This window comes from Cetorhinus maximus, chromosome 35 (assembly GCF_964194155.1).
Source record: "Cetorhinus maximus chromosome 35, sCetMax3.hap1.1, whole genome shotgun sequence".
NCBI classification, from domain to species: domain Eukaryota; kingdom Metazoa; phylum Chordata; class Chondrichthyes; order Lamniformes; family Cetorhinidae; genus Cetorhinus; species Cetorhinus maximus.
Genome location: NC_135913.1, coordinates 859,170 through 873,956, shown reverse-complemented (window position 1 = coordinate 873,956; position 14,787 = coordinate 859,170). Strand labels below are relative to the sequence as shown.

Sequence of the window (14,787 nt, the reverse complement as noted above, 5' to 3'; positions counted from 1 at the left end):
CCGAGTTGTCTTCTTGAACCGCTGCAGTCCCTGTGGTGCACGTGTACCCGCAGTGCTGTTAGGGCGGGAGATCCAGCATTGTGACGCAGCGGCAGTGAAGGAAGTGTGTCATAGTAAAAAGTGAACATCCTCTGTGTGACTTGGAGGCGGCATTGCAGGTGTTGATGGAGTTATCGCTTGCCACTTACAATTCAAAATTTGTCAATGAAAATAACTCTCTTTTTACCCTTCAAAACAGAACCATTAGCGACCGTTTCAAACCGTCAAATTACCTGAACAGTCTCTAAATATATTCGGAAAATATCAGAAAATAGGTTATATTTGAAGTCGTTGAATGAGTTGGAACAGATTAATGAGCTCGACTTGGACGGCAGTTGGGGTTGGGACTGTGTGTAAATAAAAATTGATAATTTCGAAAATGCCATTGAATTTCACTGAAAACACCGACATCAGAAAAAACCATCAAATTCAAATAGGATAAAATCATCGTAGATATTTGATGTATCATCATTAACTGCTCATGATTTCACGATTTCTGTAAAAACACGCACCCGAACAGGGACTTGAACCCTGGACCCTCAGATTAAAACTCTGATACTCTACCGACTGAGCTACCCGGTCTCTGACGCCTACACTGCACCACGATGTTTACTGCATGACAGAGAACATTGCATCCTTCAGATTCTGTACTTTTTCTGTGCACATCCAGTGTGTTCGGCGGATTCCTTTCACGCATCCATTCTCAATTCCATGGCTGATTTCAATCACAATGGCTCTTCACAAATCCTCACCGGTCCAGTTCACCCCAAAGTTTGCCCAGCACCCATTAAACGGCCTTCCATTCATTTTGGCATTTTGGTGTGCTACCTCATTCAGATAAGAAATCTGATAATATTCAGTTAGGTAATTGCAAACACCTGCACAATATGCAAGGATCCAGCCGGATAGAAAACCCTCCTTAACGCATGGACAGGAAAGTGGCTTTGCCGGACGAAACACAATCAAGAGTCCATTCAGCGCGGCTTGTCGATCAATTGGATGATTCACATGAGAATTCAGAAGTTAACAATAAAAGCGGCCGAACAGGGTCTAATTGACCCTAGACCCTCAGTTTAAACAGCTGATGCTTTCCCGAGTGCGCGCTCCTGGTTAGCAACCGGAAATTTAAATATGCATTTTCGCTTGTTGTCGTCCAATCAGAACTTCCAAGGGGTTGCAATAACAGTCGGATTGCACTTTTATCGCCCGACCTCCTGACGGGGGCAGGTTGAGAAAACCGCACCGCAGAGCGTTCCCCGGACATTCTGCAGCGGGCAGGCGAAGCCACGCCCCACTTTTGTACGGCACAAGGCTGTCGGAAAGAGGAATTTGAGATCAAATTATCGCCCAATATCAACATCCTATGGGTTACCATTGAACAGAAACTGAACTGGACCAGCCATATAAATACTGTGGCTAACAGGGCAGGTCAGAGGCTCAGAATCCTGCGAAGAGTAGCTCACCTCCTAACTCCCCAGAGCCTGTCCACCATCTACGAATCACAGGACAGGAGTGTGATGGAATGCTCTCCACTTGCCTGGAAGAGTTCAGCTCCAACAACACTCAAGATGCTTAATAACAACCAGGGCATAGAAGCCAGCTATTTTGGCAACACATCCACCAACATTTGCTCCCACAACCACCGCCGAAAAATGGCAGCAGTGTGTACGATCCACAAGATGCACTGCAGTAATTCAGCAAGGCCCCTTCGATAGCACCTTCCAAACCCGCGACCACCGCCCTCCAGAAGAACAAGGACAACAGATGAATTGGAACACCAACACGTCGACGTTCCCCTCCAAGTTACATTCCATACTGTCTTGGAAATATATCGCCCTTCCATCAAGTTACTGTGTCAAAACCCTGGAACCTTCTTCCAAACACCACATGGACCGCAGCTGTTCAAGAAGGCAGCTCACCACACCTTCTCAAACGCAACCTGGGATGGCCAATGAATGCAGGCCCAGCCAGCAAAGCCCACATCCCGTGAAAAAAAAACAAAATAATACGTTAATATCTTTACAGGCAAGTACTTAAAATGGAGGCAAAATTGGAAGTGGGAAAGAAAGGATAATACCCCAAATAAAGAGAGACAGACGGCAGGGATATTACGTATATAGTTCTGGATACCTATGTTATGAACCAGCGAGATAAAACAGGGATATGATCCGAGAGAATTAGCGGGGAGTCAGTGCGAGCCTGAGAGAGAACAGATGAATTGAAAAGGATTCTAGACAAGCACAGGAGGCAGAATGGGACAGGGCTACGGTGGGCATAATGAACCCTTATGGAATGTTGTATTTTGAGAAAGTGATTTTTATTTAGAACGTTGGATGTGAGGAACACGCAAAAGACTTGTTAGTGATGGCCAGCTGCTTCATACAATTATCATCCTTGAATTTCACTAGCCAATTCTTTGGCCAGAAGACTACATTGGTTTTACTCGAATCCAGAAACTAAATTTCCTCAAGTGAATACGTTGGTCAGCGACCTTAAGCTGACACAATAAAAGGTAGAGTTGCAGTATGGAAGCTAAGGTTTCTGAATGGCAGGAAACAAAGAGCAGTGGTGAGCTATTGTTTTACATACTGGAGGAATGTAAATAGAATGGGGGTGTGGTGGGCGGACTTGGTCTCACGGTAATATTATTAGAACCCTTGCTCTTCTTTACGTGCAGTAATGACTTAGACGTGGATGTGCCAATCTCGAATACAAAATTTGAGGACGGAAAAAATAGGGCAAATATTGTGAGGACTGCGAGGAGGATAGAGCAAGATTGCAGGAGCTCATAAGTAAATCAGACATAAGTAATTCCATAATACCATCAATGCATTACACGGCAAGATATCTCCGCTCATCCAATTCTGGTGTTGTGAGGATCTCTGATGCTAATCATTCCAACACTGAACTTCAGCTATGACGTGCCTAGACCCATAGCTCTGGTATTCCCTTTCAAAACCTCTCCATACCTCATCAGCCCTCTTCAACACCCATCAAAAGGTAACTCTTTGCACAATGTTTTCACAAGCAGCCCTAATTGTCCATTAAAGAAGGACACACGAGTTGGGAGCAGGAGTAGGCCATGCGGCCACTCGAGCTGCTTCTGTCCCTTCATTAAACTATGGCTGTTCTGAATGTGACCTCAAGTAGGAAAGTCGTCCATTCGTCTCACGACGTCAAGGACTCCCAGAGGGCTTTAGGGGCAATCAAGTTACTTCAGAGTTCACTTAACTATCATAATATTGAAATCGCAGCATCCAATTTGCACACAGCAAGCTCTCACAAGAAATAACGTGATCATTGCCTGAGGATCTGCTGCTGATCAGTTGATAGAGGGAGAAACCCAGAGCATCAGGCAAAAGTACTTAACTCATGCACAAAATTGTGCCTTGGGATACTTTATTGATCTTTAATCAATGAAGACCACACCAAATATAGATATTAAAGTGGTTTCATTACATAAAAAATAAGCTCACCAGTGGCCATTACACGTAACTTACACTTTACGGCAATGTCCGCTTTAAATTGCCCTTTCAAGACAACATGATTCCTAACAAAATTTTAAACTTCATTCAGAAAATGTTCGAACATGAATTATCTTTGAAGATTTGGTGCCCTGGGTGGAATTGAAACATTTCTTCTATTCAGACGTCAGAAAATTCAGCTTAAAAACTCATGAAACACGGGACTGAAAGAAAATAGGAATTGAAAATCCTGGAACCTCTGCTCGATATATTTCAAAGCAACAACTTCAGAAATAAAAATCCGTTTAAAAAAAACCCCAACACGTGTCAAACCTTGCAACGTCCTACGATTAGAGCACTAGCTTGGTGAATTCCAAGCGTGAAGCAGTGACCGAACATGGGCTTGAATCAGAGGCTCCGTAATTAAACGTGTGCTGCTCTAACAACTGAGCTTCCCGGGCTCGGGAGTAGAACCTGACACAGCGACCTTCACTGGCAAAAATGGGACATTACAGCGTCCACATTCTCTTTGCTTTTAAATCATCGACTCTCTTGAGCTTTTTCTCTCACACATCCATTCCCAGTGCCGCTGCTGGCTTGGTGCACAAAACCTCTTTTAAAACACTATTAGCTGTACCCTGTTTCCTTGTTACGGTCTTACTGGGGCTCCGTGACTGGAAGTGAAAGCGAAAATGTTAATTATGGGCAAAACGCTGCTTGAAGGTCAGTGCAAACAATGCAGGTCGAGCAAAAAGGGCTCGATTTCATTTAACGTAGGAGATTGAAATGAAAAGAGATGGCAGGAGGAACGAGCGAAGCAAAAAAAAAAACCTGGCATAGACTGGCCATGCAGTATGACCTCTTTCTGTGCCATATAGCCAATGGAATTATTTCTGAATCAGGAGAATCAAAATTATGTGATTCTGGAGAACTGCATGAAAAAGCGATTGAGAATTGCGATTTAAAAACAATTCGTAAACAGGGCCTTTAACTTTGAACGCTCAGATTTTAAAAATCTGATGCATTTCCCACTCAGCTATACATGGTTATCAATTCTGTTCGACACCCACATTCACTGCCTTGACATCCTGCAACTTCTGCAACTCATTTCCCAGCAGTGTATTCTGTGCAGTGCATTTGTCTCACACAGCCGCACGTGTCCCCTCCCTGAGGCGTCACTTCAGAGAAGGTCAACATAAACCATTCCGTGGCATTCCGTGACCCCCATCACCCCACACGGGCCACTGCCGACCGTCCCCACACTGCCACTTGCGAGCTCTTTGTTCATTTCTGTTACACTGGGTTCCGTTGAAAGAAAGATTTAAAAAATGTCACTTGGCCTAATTGCTGATTTCACGTCAGTGAAAACATACGAACATATATGCGAACTCGGAGCAGAATAGACCACATGGCCCTTCACGTCTGCTCCGCCTTTCAATGAGGTAATGTCTTATCTGATTGTGACCTCCCGCCTACCACTGAGACGCATTCACCCTCTTGTTAATCAAGAAACTATTTACCTCCGCCTTCAAAATATTCAAAGATATTTCTTCCACTGCCTTCCGAGGAAGAGCGTTCCAAAGACTCAAGACCCTCTGAGGGGAAAAAAAATCCCGTAATTTCTGTCTTAAATGAGCGGCCCCTAGTTCTAGATTCTTCCACAAGAGGGAACATCCTCTCTATATCCACCCTGTGAAGGCCACTCAGTATCTTAATGGTTTCAATCAAGTCACCTCTTATCCTTCTAAATTCCAGCGGAGGTAAGCCGAACCCGTCCAAACACTTCTCATTATGCAACCCGTCCATTCCAGGTATTAGTCGAGCGAATCTTGTCTGAACTGCTCCTAATGCATTTACAACTTCCCTTAAATAAGGAGATCAATACTGTCCTGTACACTCCAGGTCTTGCCTTCCCAGTTTTGTACAACATGGTGCACAGGTATGTCATACATTATTTGGACTTCTCCACATTTTTTCTTCATTCATGGGATGTGGGCGTCGTTGGCAAGGCCAGCATTTATTGCCCATCACCAACTGCCCTTGAGGAGGCGATTGTGAGCTGCCTTCTTCAACCGCAGCAGTTCATGTGCTGTAGGCACACCGGCAGTGCCGTTAGGGAAAGAGTTCCAGGATTATGACCAAGTGACGTGAAGGAACGACGACATATTTCCAAGTCAGGATGGTGAGTGGCTTGGAGGCTATTTTCCAGGTGCTGGTTTCCCCATATGTCTCGGGTCCCTACTCACCAATCTGAACATATCCAGATTATCACAAGCAATGACGTACCTTCTCCTTCCCGCACCAGTACCTCTGGACTCCCCCAGGGACCTGTCCCTGACCCGCTCCTGTTTATCATTGAGATGCTGACCTTCAACGGCATCATACTTTTATCACATATACAGTGATGACACCCAGCTCCCCATCAGCAAATCTCTCCGCTCCACAACTGTTGGCACTTTGTCAAACTGCTTATCCAATATCCAGCACTGAATGATAGGAAGTTCCCTCCTTGTCTTCGGCCTCTGCTACAAGCTCCCGTATCCCAGATTCAGGCAATCCTACTCGCTGTGAAAACTGTGCGAGCTTGAAACAGGCTGTTCACATACTTGTTTTCGTATTTGGCCCTAAGAATGAGCTTCAGACGATGGACCTGTGTCACCACTAAAATCACCCATTTCCACCTCTACGCATTTCCTAACACCCCACCTGCTGTAACCCATTTGCTCCTGAAGCACTGAGGGATAACTTTGTTACCTCTAGACTTGACTATCCCAAAACACTTCTCACCAGCCATTCCTAATCTCCCCTCCAGGAATATAAAATGGTCCACAACTCTATTGCCCGTGTACCAAATAATTCATCCGCCCGTGTCATCTATAGCTGATATTGGCTCCATTTGGAAAAATGCCTGGATTAAAATGGTTTCCATTTTCAAAAAAGAAAAGGATCTTTAACTCCACATCACCTCCCTAATACTGTAATTTCCCAGCCCCCAACACCCCTAACACTCGTTTAACTCTGACCTCTTGAGCGCCCCTGATTTTAATCTTTCCAACACTGATGGCCTTTCGATCACCCACCTGGGGCCAAAGCTCTGGAATTCCCCCCACAAAACCCTCCCCATCCCTTCACTTATTCTGAACGCTCATTAAACCTATCCAATTGTGCAAGGTTTTCACCATCCTCCCGAAAGCAGTGTGAAAGAAGAAGGAAAGTTTTGAATGTCTATAGCGCCTTTAACGACATTGAGATGTTCAAAATCTCGATGCTGGTAATTAAATAATTTTGAAACCTTCTTACTGTAGTGATGTCGGAATCACAGCAACCAACTTACAAACCACAAGCTCACACATGTGATCATGATCTGGTAAGGTACCGTTGTTTTGCTGATTAATCGATAAACCTAGGAAACCAGGCATTCCTCCCCTGCTCCTCTTCAACACGGTGCCTTGGGATCTTTTGCCGAATTTTCATCCAAAAAGGCAACAACCAGTTGTATCACATTTAAGTGGTGTCATTTGGTGGAAAATCAGCTTGTCGATGAAAATGCGCCTTTTTTGGTAAAAAAAAAATGGTTTTGCAGGCTGTTAGCGTCAGCTAGCCTGGCCCTGCATTTATTGTCCATCACAAACAGCCCTTGAGAAGATGGTGGTGAGTTGTCTTCCTGAACCGCAGCAGCACCTGTGCTGTTCGTGCAGTCGCAGTGCTGTTAGGGAGCAGGTTCCAGGATCTTGATTCATCACCATGGAAAGAAGTGTGATGTATGAGCAAGTTAATGTGTGTGGCCTTTCGAGGGAAGTGGGGGGGTGGGGGAGCATGTGGGGAATTGCAGTTGTTGGTGGAGTTGTCTCTTGCCAGTGGCAATGCAAAATTTGTCAATGCAAATAACATTCTATTTACACTTCAAAGCAGAATCATTACCTGTCGTTTCACAACATCAGGTTGCCTGCAAAGTCTCAAAAGAAATTCAGAAAATATCATAAAATAAATTGTATTTCAAATCTAACTGTCATGGCATAAATTGGAATACATTATGGGCTTTATTTGGATGGGTAGGGTGAACGCCTTTAACTCGTCGTGTCGTTTGCAGCTGAGTGAAAATAGAAATTGATAATTTCGAGAGAAAAAAAGCATTCAATGCAACTGAAAACACGGACTTCAGGAAACCCCAATCAGTTCAAATGGAATCAACACTTCGCAAATTCTTGAACTACCTTACAGAGATGGGCAGCAGTGGCACAGAATTTCGGAGAATCAATAATTAGAGCTAAATCAAAAGACCGCACAGGGACTTGAACCCTGGACCCTCAGATAAAAATTCAAATGCTCTACCGACTGAGCTATCCGGGCTCCGCCCGCAGTTCCGCCAAGCGACCTTTACTGGCTGATGGTGAACTTTCCATCCTTCAGATTTTGTACTTTTTCTGCAGTCATCCAGTGTGTTCAGCGGATTCCTCTCACACACCCATTCCCAATATTGTGCTAAATTCAATCAAAATTGCTCTCCACAAATTGTACAAACCTCATCACAAACCCGTCCACATCACCCCATGTCCGGCCCGCGCCCAGTAAACGCACTTCAATTATGTTTTGTAAATTTGGGGTCTGCCTGATTGAAAGAAAAAAAAATGATAATATTCATCGAACAGCTACATTTTGGTTAATGCAAACATGTGCACAATATGTACGGAGCCGGTCGGATAGAAAACCTTCCTAAACGCATGTACAGGAAAATGACTGTACCGGACGAAACACAGTCACAAAGTCGAGGCTTGTTGATGTGTCACTGAATTGGATGCTTCCCGTGAGAACTGACGGTTGAACCAAAAAAGGCGGCCGAAAAGGAAATTAGACACTGGGCTTATACGGTTGATGCTCTGCCGAGTGCGCTCTCCGGGGTAGCAACAGGAATTTTATATTTGCATGTTCGCTGGTTGCCATCCAATCAGAATTTCCGACGAGCTGCAATCACAGTTCGACTGCGGACTTCTCTCCCATCCTTCCGACGCCTTTAGCGGCGGCAAGTGAAGCCCCGCCCCCATTCTTTTTAATGGCACCAGCTGCCCTAAACCCGTAAAGCAAAGAGGAATTTGAGATTAAATAACACTGAAATTCTGAAGAAGGGCCATACAGACTCGAAATGTTAAATCTATTTCTCTCTCCACAGATGCTGTGAGACCTGCAGAGTTTTTCTAGAATTTACTGTTCCTGTTTCAGGTTTCCAGCAACACCAGTATTTTGCTTTTATCTTGGGGTTAAATAATCCAGGAACACAAAAGAATGCAATAAAGTATTTTACAGGCGAGCACTTACAATGGAGGCAGCATTGGGAACGTGGGCACGATGGGGTAGAACGGATGATACCCCCAAATAACGAGAGAAGGCAGGGATACTAAATAAATACTTTGCTCTGGTAATTACCAGCGAGATAAAGGAGGGCTATGATCCGAGGAAACCATTGGGGGAGGGGTTTGGTGTCATGTCGAGGTTGAGAGAGAACACATGAATTTAAGGGATACCCAGGCAAGCACACGAGGCGGAGGGTGTCAGCATTCGGGTGAGAGCACTGCACCCTTATAAAACGTAGCATTTTGGAAAGATATTTTAATGTAGCATGCTGGCTGTGAGGAACATACAAAGAGGGCACAGTGAGGTTCGGTTGCTCTTCACAATCATCCTTGTTGAATTTCAGTTGCCATTTAATTGGCGATAATTCTACTGGGAAACAAACCCAGGAGCTTCGGCGTGTAAAGCAGACGGGATAACCACTATATTGTGGAACCCGACCACACGCCTCAACTGGCTCTGTGAATGGAGTTTATCAATATGTTCTTCCTGCTGCTGTCTGCTTTCAATGTTTCCATTTGGAAGGATTTCCTTAGCGGCCACCTCCTTGCTTGTTGTCGCAAGTGTTTGCATTTACCTTCAGCTGGCGGTTCGCACAATACTGTAAATTTCTGCCCCCAACACGCTACAAAAAAAACAGGAAAAATGAGACAGCGTTTCATGAAGGCGGGCCGGGAGCAGGCGGGAAGTAGACAGGTGAGGGTGTGTGGAGAGTAATTGTGAAGCAAGTCTTTGGAGGAGATTGGGGGGTGTGCTGATCAGTGCCAAATGGAAAGGCCACAATAAATGCACAATTTGGTCCTATTAATTTTTCGATATCCCAAGATAAAGGGCAGGAGTGGTTTCCATTTAAATGATGGTAGCGAGAAAGGATGTGTGGCAGAAATCCGCTGAACAGAGTTTGGAAGCTGCAGAAGGAAAAACACAATTTGGACGATGCAATGTTTACCGTCAGCCAGGAAAGGTCGCTGTGTCAACATGTGAAATGAGCCCGGATAACTCAGTCGGTAGAGTATCAGACTTTTAATCTGAGGGTCCAGGGTTCAAGTCCCTGTTCGGGTGTTTCTTTTAAATCTGAATTATAGATTCTCATGCTAATCATTCCATTCCCGCGAATTCACGCTCATCTCTTCAAGATATTTTAAAGATTTGCGACTTGCTAGCTCTGTGTAAAATGCAGAGTGTTATCTCTTGCGATATATTAATGTATTTTCAATTCCGTTTTTTTTCTAAAGTGTCAATCATTATTTTCATCCAGCCCCAAGTAACACGTCTAGGCAACGCTGATCTCCGCTTCTCTCCAAAAATAAAGCTCATTAATAGGTCTTTTAATTCCATCCATGACACTTAATTTTAAATTCTGATTCCTTTTATAACATTTTCTGAATTTATTTTGAATCTTTGCAGGCAGTTTGATGTTTTGAAGCGGTTGTTCATAATGGCTTTGCTTTAAAGTGTAAATTAAGTGTAGTTTTCGTTGACACATTTTTTCATTCAGTGGCAGTTGCGGTGTACTATCTACAAGGTGCATTGCAGCAACTCCGAAATTTCGTGCCATCTTCCAACCTCCCAAACGCCACCAAAAACAAGGACGGTGGATGCATTGGAACATCAGCACCTGCAATTTCTCCTCCAAAGCACAGATCGCGCTGGTTTGGAACTCGATCGCCCTTGCGACACTGTTCTTGGATTCAAGTCCCTGTTCAGTGTAAATCCTTGGAACTCCCTTCCGAACAGCCCTGTGGATGTAACTAAGCCACATGGGCTGCAGCGGTTCAAGGGGATGGCTCAACACCACCTTCTCAACGGTTTTCGGTATGAGCAATGGCCCAGTCAGCGATGCCCACGCCACCATTTTGATTTAAGAGCTCACTTTCCATCCACTGACACTGCTTAAAGATGTAGACTTGCGTTTTTTTGCTGAAAGATGTGCACAATATCCCACAGCACTATTGTGAGGAGGAGCAGGGGAGTAATGCCTATGGTTCTATGTGCGCCCTTTGAGTAAAACACCAAAAACAGACGGCCTGGCCATGATCACGTTGCTGATCTTTTGTGAGCTTGCTGTTAAACATTGGTTGCAGAGAGTCCAAAACTCCCCAAACGCTCATTAATTCTGATCCCTTGAGCACGCCTGATTTTAACCTTTCCAACACTGATGCCCGTGCCATCACCCACCTCGGACCAAAACTCTGGAATTCTCTCACCCAAACGCTCCCCATCTCTTCACTTTTGGTATCCCTTTGGCAAGATTTTCACCATCCTCCCTAATATTGTGCTGAAGAAGAAGGAAAGATTTCAATGTTTACAGCACCATTCACGACAGTAGGATAACCTAAAGCTCTCTGCACGTAATTAAGTTGAAGCCTTCTTACTGTAGTATTGTAGGAATCACAGCGGTCAATTTGCAAACCGCAAGCTCACACAAGCAGCAATGTGATCATGATCTTGTAATCTACCGTTGTTATGTTGCTTAACCGATAACCCAGGGCGCCACGCATTCCTCCCCTGCTCCTCTTAAACACGGTGTGTTGGGATCTTTCGCAGAATTTGCAGAAAAGACATCACTAAGTTTATATCTTTAAGTGGTGTCAGCTTGTCGATGAAAATATGTTTTTTTAAAAATATGCTTTCACAGGATGTTGGCATCAGCTAGCTGGTCCTGCAATTATTGCGTATCACTAATTACCCTGGAGGAGATGGTGGTGAGTTATCTTCCTGAGCCGATGCAGCAAGTGTGGTGTTGGTGCACCGACAGTGCTGTTTGGGAAGAGGTTCCAGGATGTTGACTCAACGCCATGGAAGGAAGGGTGATATATGAGGAAGTTGGAGTGTGAGGGTTGGAGAGGAAATTACAGTTGTTGGTAGAGTTACCTCTTGCCACTGGCAATGCAAAATTTGTCAATGAAAATACCACTCTATTTACACTTCAAAGCAAAGCCATTTGCTACCATTTCACAACATTAGATTGCCTGCAATTTCTTAAATTACATTCAGAAAATATCATACAATAAACTATATTTGAAATCTAACTGTCATGGAATAAATTGGAACATGTTATGAGCTTTATTTGAACGGCAAGGAACACGTCGTCTCAGTTGGGGCTGGGTGAAAATAGAAATTGATCATTTCGAAAAAAACATTCAATACAACTGAAAACAACGACATCAGAAAATACCTTGGTGTTCAGCATATCGCAAATCGTTGAACAATCTTGAAGTGATACTCATAATGTATGAGATTCACATAAGAATCAATAATTCACAGTTAAACCCAACGCCCGAGTAGGAACCTGAATCCTGCACATTAAAACTCAGATGCTTTACCGACTGAGCTATCCGTGCCTCGGAAGGAAACTGGGCACCGCGACCTGTACTGGCTGACAGCGAACGTTGCATCCTTCAGCTTCTGTACTTTTTCTGCAGTCATCCAGTGTGTTCAGCGGATTACTCTCACACACCCATTCCCCATACTTTTGCTAAATTCAGTCAAAATTGCTCTTGACGAACTTTACAAACCTCATCACAAGCCCGTCCACTTCAACCCAAAATCCGGCCCGCGACCACAGCACGCTCTTCAATTATGTTTTGTATATTTGGGGTCTGCCTGATTGAAAAAAAAGGATAATATTCATCTAACAGCTACATTTTGGTTAAAGCAAACATGTGCACAATATGCACGGAGCCGGCCGGATAGAAAAACCTCACAAACGCATGTACAGGAAAATGACTGTACGGGACGAAACACAATCACAAAGTCGTGGCTTGTTGATGTGTCACTGAATTGAATGATTCACATGAGAACTGAGTATCGAACCAAAAAAAGGGGCCAAAAAGGAAATTAGACACTGGGCCCTCAGCTTATCCGGTTGATGCGCTTCCGAGGGCGCTGTCGGCGGTAGGAACAGGAATTTTATATTTGCATGTTCGCTGCTTGCCATCCAACCAGAATTTCCGACGAGCTGCAATCACAGTTCGACTGCGAACTTCTCGCCCATCCTTCCGACACTTACAGCAGCGGAAAGTGAAGCCCCGCCCCCGCCCCCATTCTTTTTAATGGCACGAGCTGCCCTAAACCCGTAAAGCAAAGAGGAATTTGAGATTAAATAACACTGAAATTCTGAAGTAGGGCCATACGGACTAGAAATGTTAACTGTATTTCTCTCTCCACAGTTGCTGTTTGACCTGCTGAGTTTCTCAAGAATTTATTGTTCCTGCTTCAGGTTTCCAGCATCAGCAGTATTTTGCTTTTATCTTGAAGTTAAATAATGCAGGAACACAAAACAATGCAATAAGATATTTTACAGGCGAGCACTTACAATGGAGGCAGCATTGGGAACGGGAGCACGAAGGGGTAGAAAGGATGATACCCCCAAAAAACGAGAGAAGGCAGGGATACTAAATAAATAGTTTGCTCTGGTAATTACCAGCGAGATAAAGCAGGGCTATGATCCGCGGGAACCAGCGGGGCAGGGGTTTGGGTTCAGATCGAGCCTGAGAGAGAACACAAGAATTTAAGGGTTATCCAGATAAGCGCACGAAGCGGAAGGTGTCAGGATTCTGGCGAATGCACTGCACCCTGATTAAATGAAGCATTTTGGGAAAGATCTTTTAAGGTAGCATACTGGCTGTGAGGAACACATTAAGAGGGCTCAGTGAAGATCAGCTGCTTTTCACAGTCATCCTAGCTGAATTTCAGTTCTCATTTAATTTGCCAAAAGTTGGCAATAATCCTACAGGGGCCTGACCCGAGGACCGTCTGTGTGTAAAGCAGACGGGCTAACCACCACATGGTGGAACCCGACCCCACGCCTTAGCTCGCTCTGTGAATGGAGTTTATCAATGTGTTCCTCCTGCTGCTGTCTGCTTTCAGTGTTTACATTTGGAAGGATTTCCTTAGCGGTCACCTCCTTGCTTGTTGCCGCAAGTGTTTGCATTTACCTTCAGCTGGCGGTTCGCACAATATTATCAATTATTGCCCCCAACACGCTCCAAAAAGAAAACAGGAAAAAAACAGCGTTTCATGAAGGCGGACCGGGAGCTGGCGGGAAGTGGACAGGTGAGGGTGTGTGGAGAGTAATTGTGAAGCAAGTCTGTGGAGGAGATTGGGGGGTAAGCTGATGAGTGCCAAATGGAAAGGCCACAATAAATGCACAACTTGGTCCTATTAATTTTGCGATATCACAAGATAAAGGGTAGGAGTGGTTTCCATTTAAATGCGGGAAGCGAGAAAGGATGTGTGGCAGAAATCCGCTGAACAGAGTTTGGAAGCTGCAGAAGTAAAAACAAAATTTGGACGAGGCAATGTTGACCGTCAGCCAGGAAAGGTCGCTGTGTCAACACCAGCCATGGGCCCGGATAACTCAGTCGGTAGAGCATCAGACTTTTAATCTGAGGGTCCAGGGTTCAAGTCTCTGTTCGGGTGTATCTTTTAAATCTGAATTATCGATTCTCATGCCAATCATTCCATTCCCGCCAATTGACGCTCATCTCTTCAAGATATTTTAGAGATTTGCCACATGCTGGCTCTGTGTGAAATGCAGAGTGTTATCTGATGTGATATTTTAATGTATTTTCAATTCCGTTTTTTTCTAAAGTGTCAATCATTATTTTCATCCAGCCCCAAGTAACACGGCTATGCGAAGCTGATCTTCCCTTCTCTGAAATTATTTTGAAACTTTGCAGGCAACTTGATGTTTTGAAGCGGTTGTTCATAATGGATTTGCTTTAAAGTGTAAATTAAGTGTAGTTTTCTTTGACATATTTTTCATTCAGTGGCAGATGCGGTGCACCATCTACAAGATGCATTGCAGCAACTCCGAAGTTTTGTGCCACCTTCCAACCTCCCAAACGCCACCATAAACAAGGACAGTCGACGCATTGGCAGCACCTGCATTTATCTCCTCCAAACCACAGACCGCGCTGGTTTGGAACTCGAT

General features: G+C 44.4%; 3 non-coding genes across 3 annotated transcripts; 2 read left to right on the top strand and 1 right to left on the bottom strand.

Moving 5' to 3' along the window:
* Positions 1-546: 546 nt before the first annotated feature.
* On the bottom strand, positions 547-621 carry trnak-uuu (transfer RNA lysine (anticodon UUU)). The gene has a single exon. It is a non-coding gene; the product is annotated as a tRNA-Lys (tRNA).
* Positions 622-9,838: 9,217 nt separating this feature from the next.
* trnak-uuu (transfer RNA lysine (anticodon UUU)) lies at positions 9,839-9,911 on the top strand. The gene has a single exon. It is a non-coding gene; the product is annotated as a tRNA-Lys (tRNA).
* Positions 9,912-14,200: 4,289 nt separating this feature from the next.
* Positions 14,201-14,273, top strand: trnak-uuu (transfer RNA lysine (anticodon UUU)). Its single transcript has one exon. It is a non-coding gene; the product is annotated as a tRNA-Lys (tRNA).
* Positions 14,274-14,787: the final 514 nt, after the last annotated feature.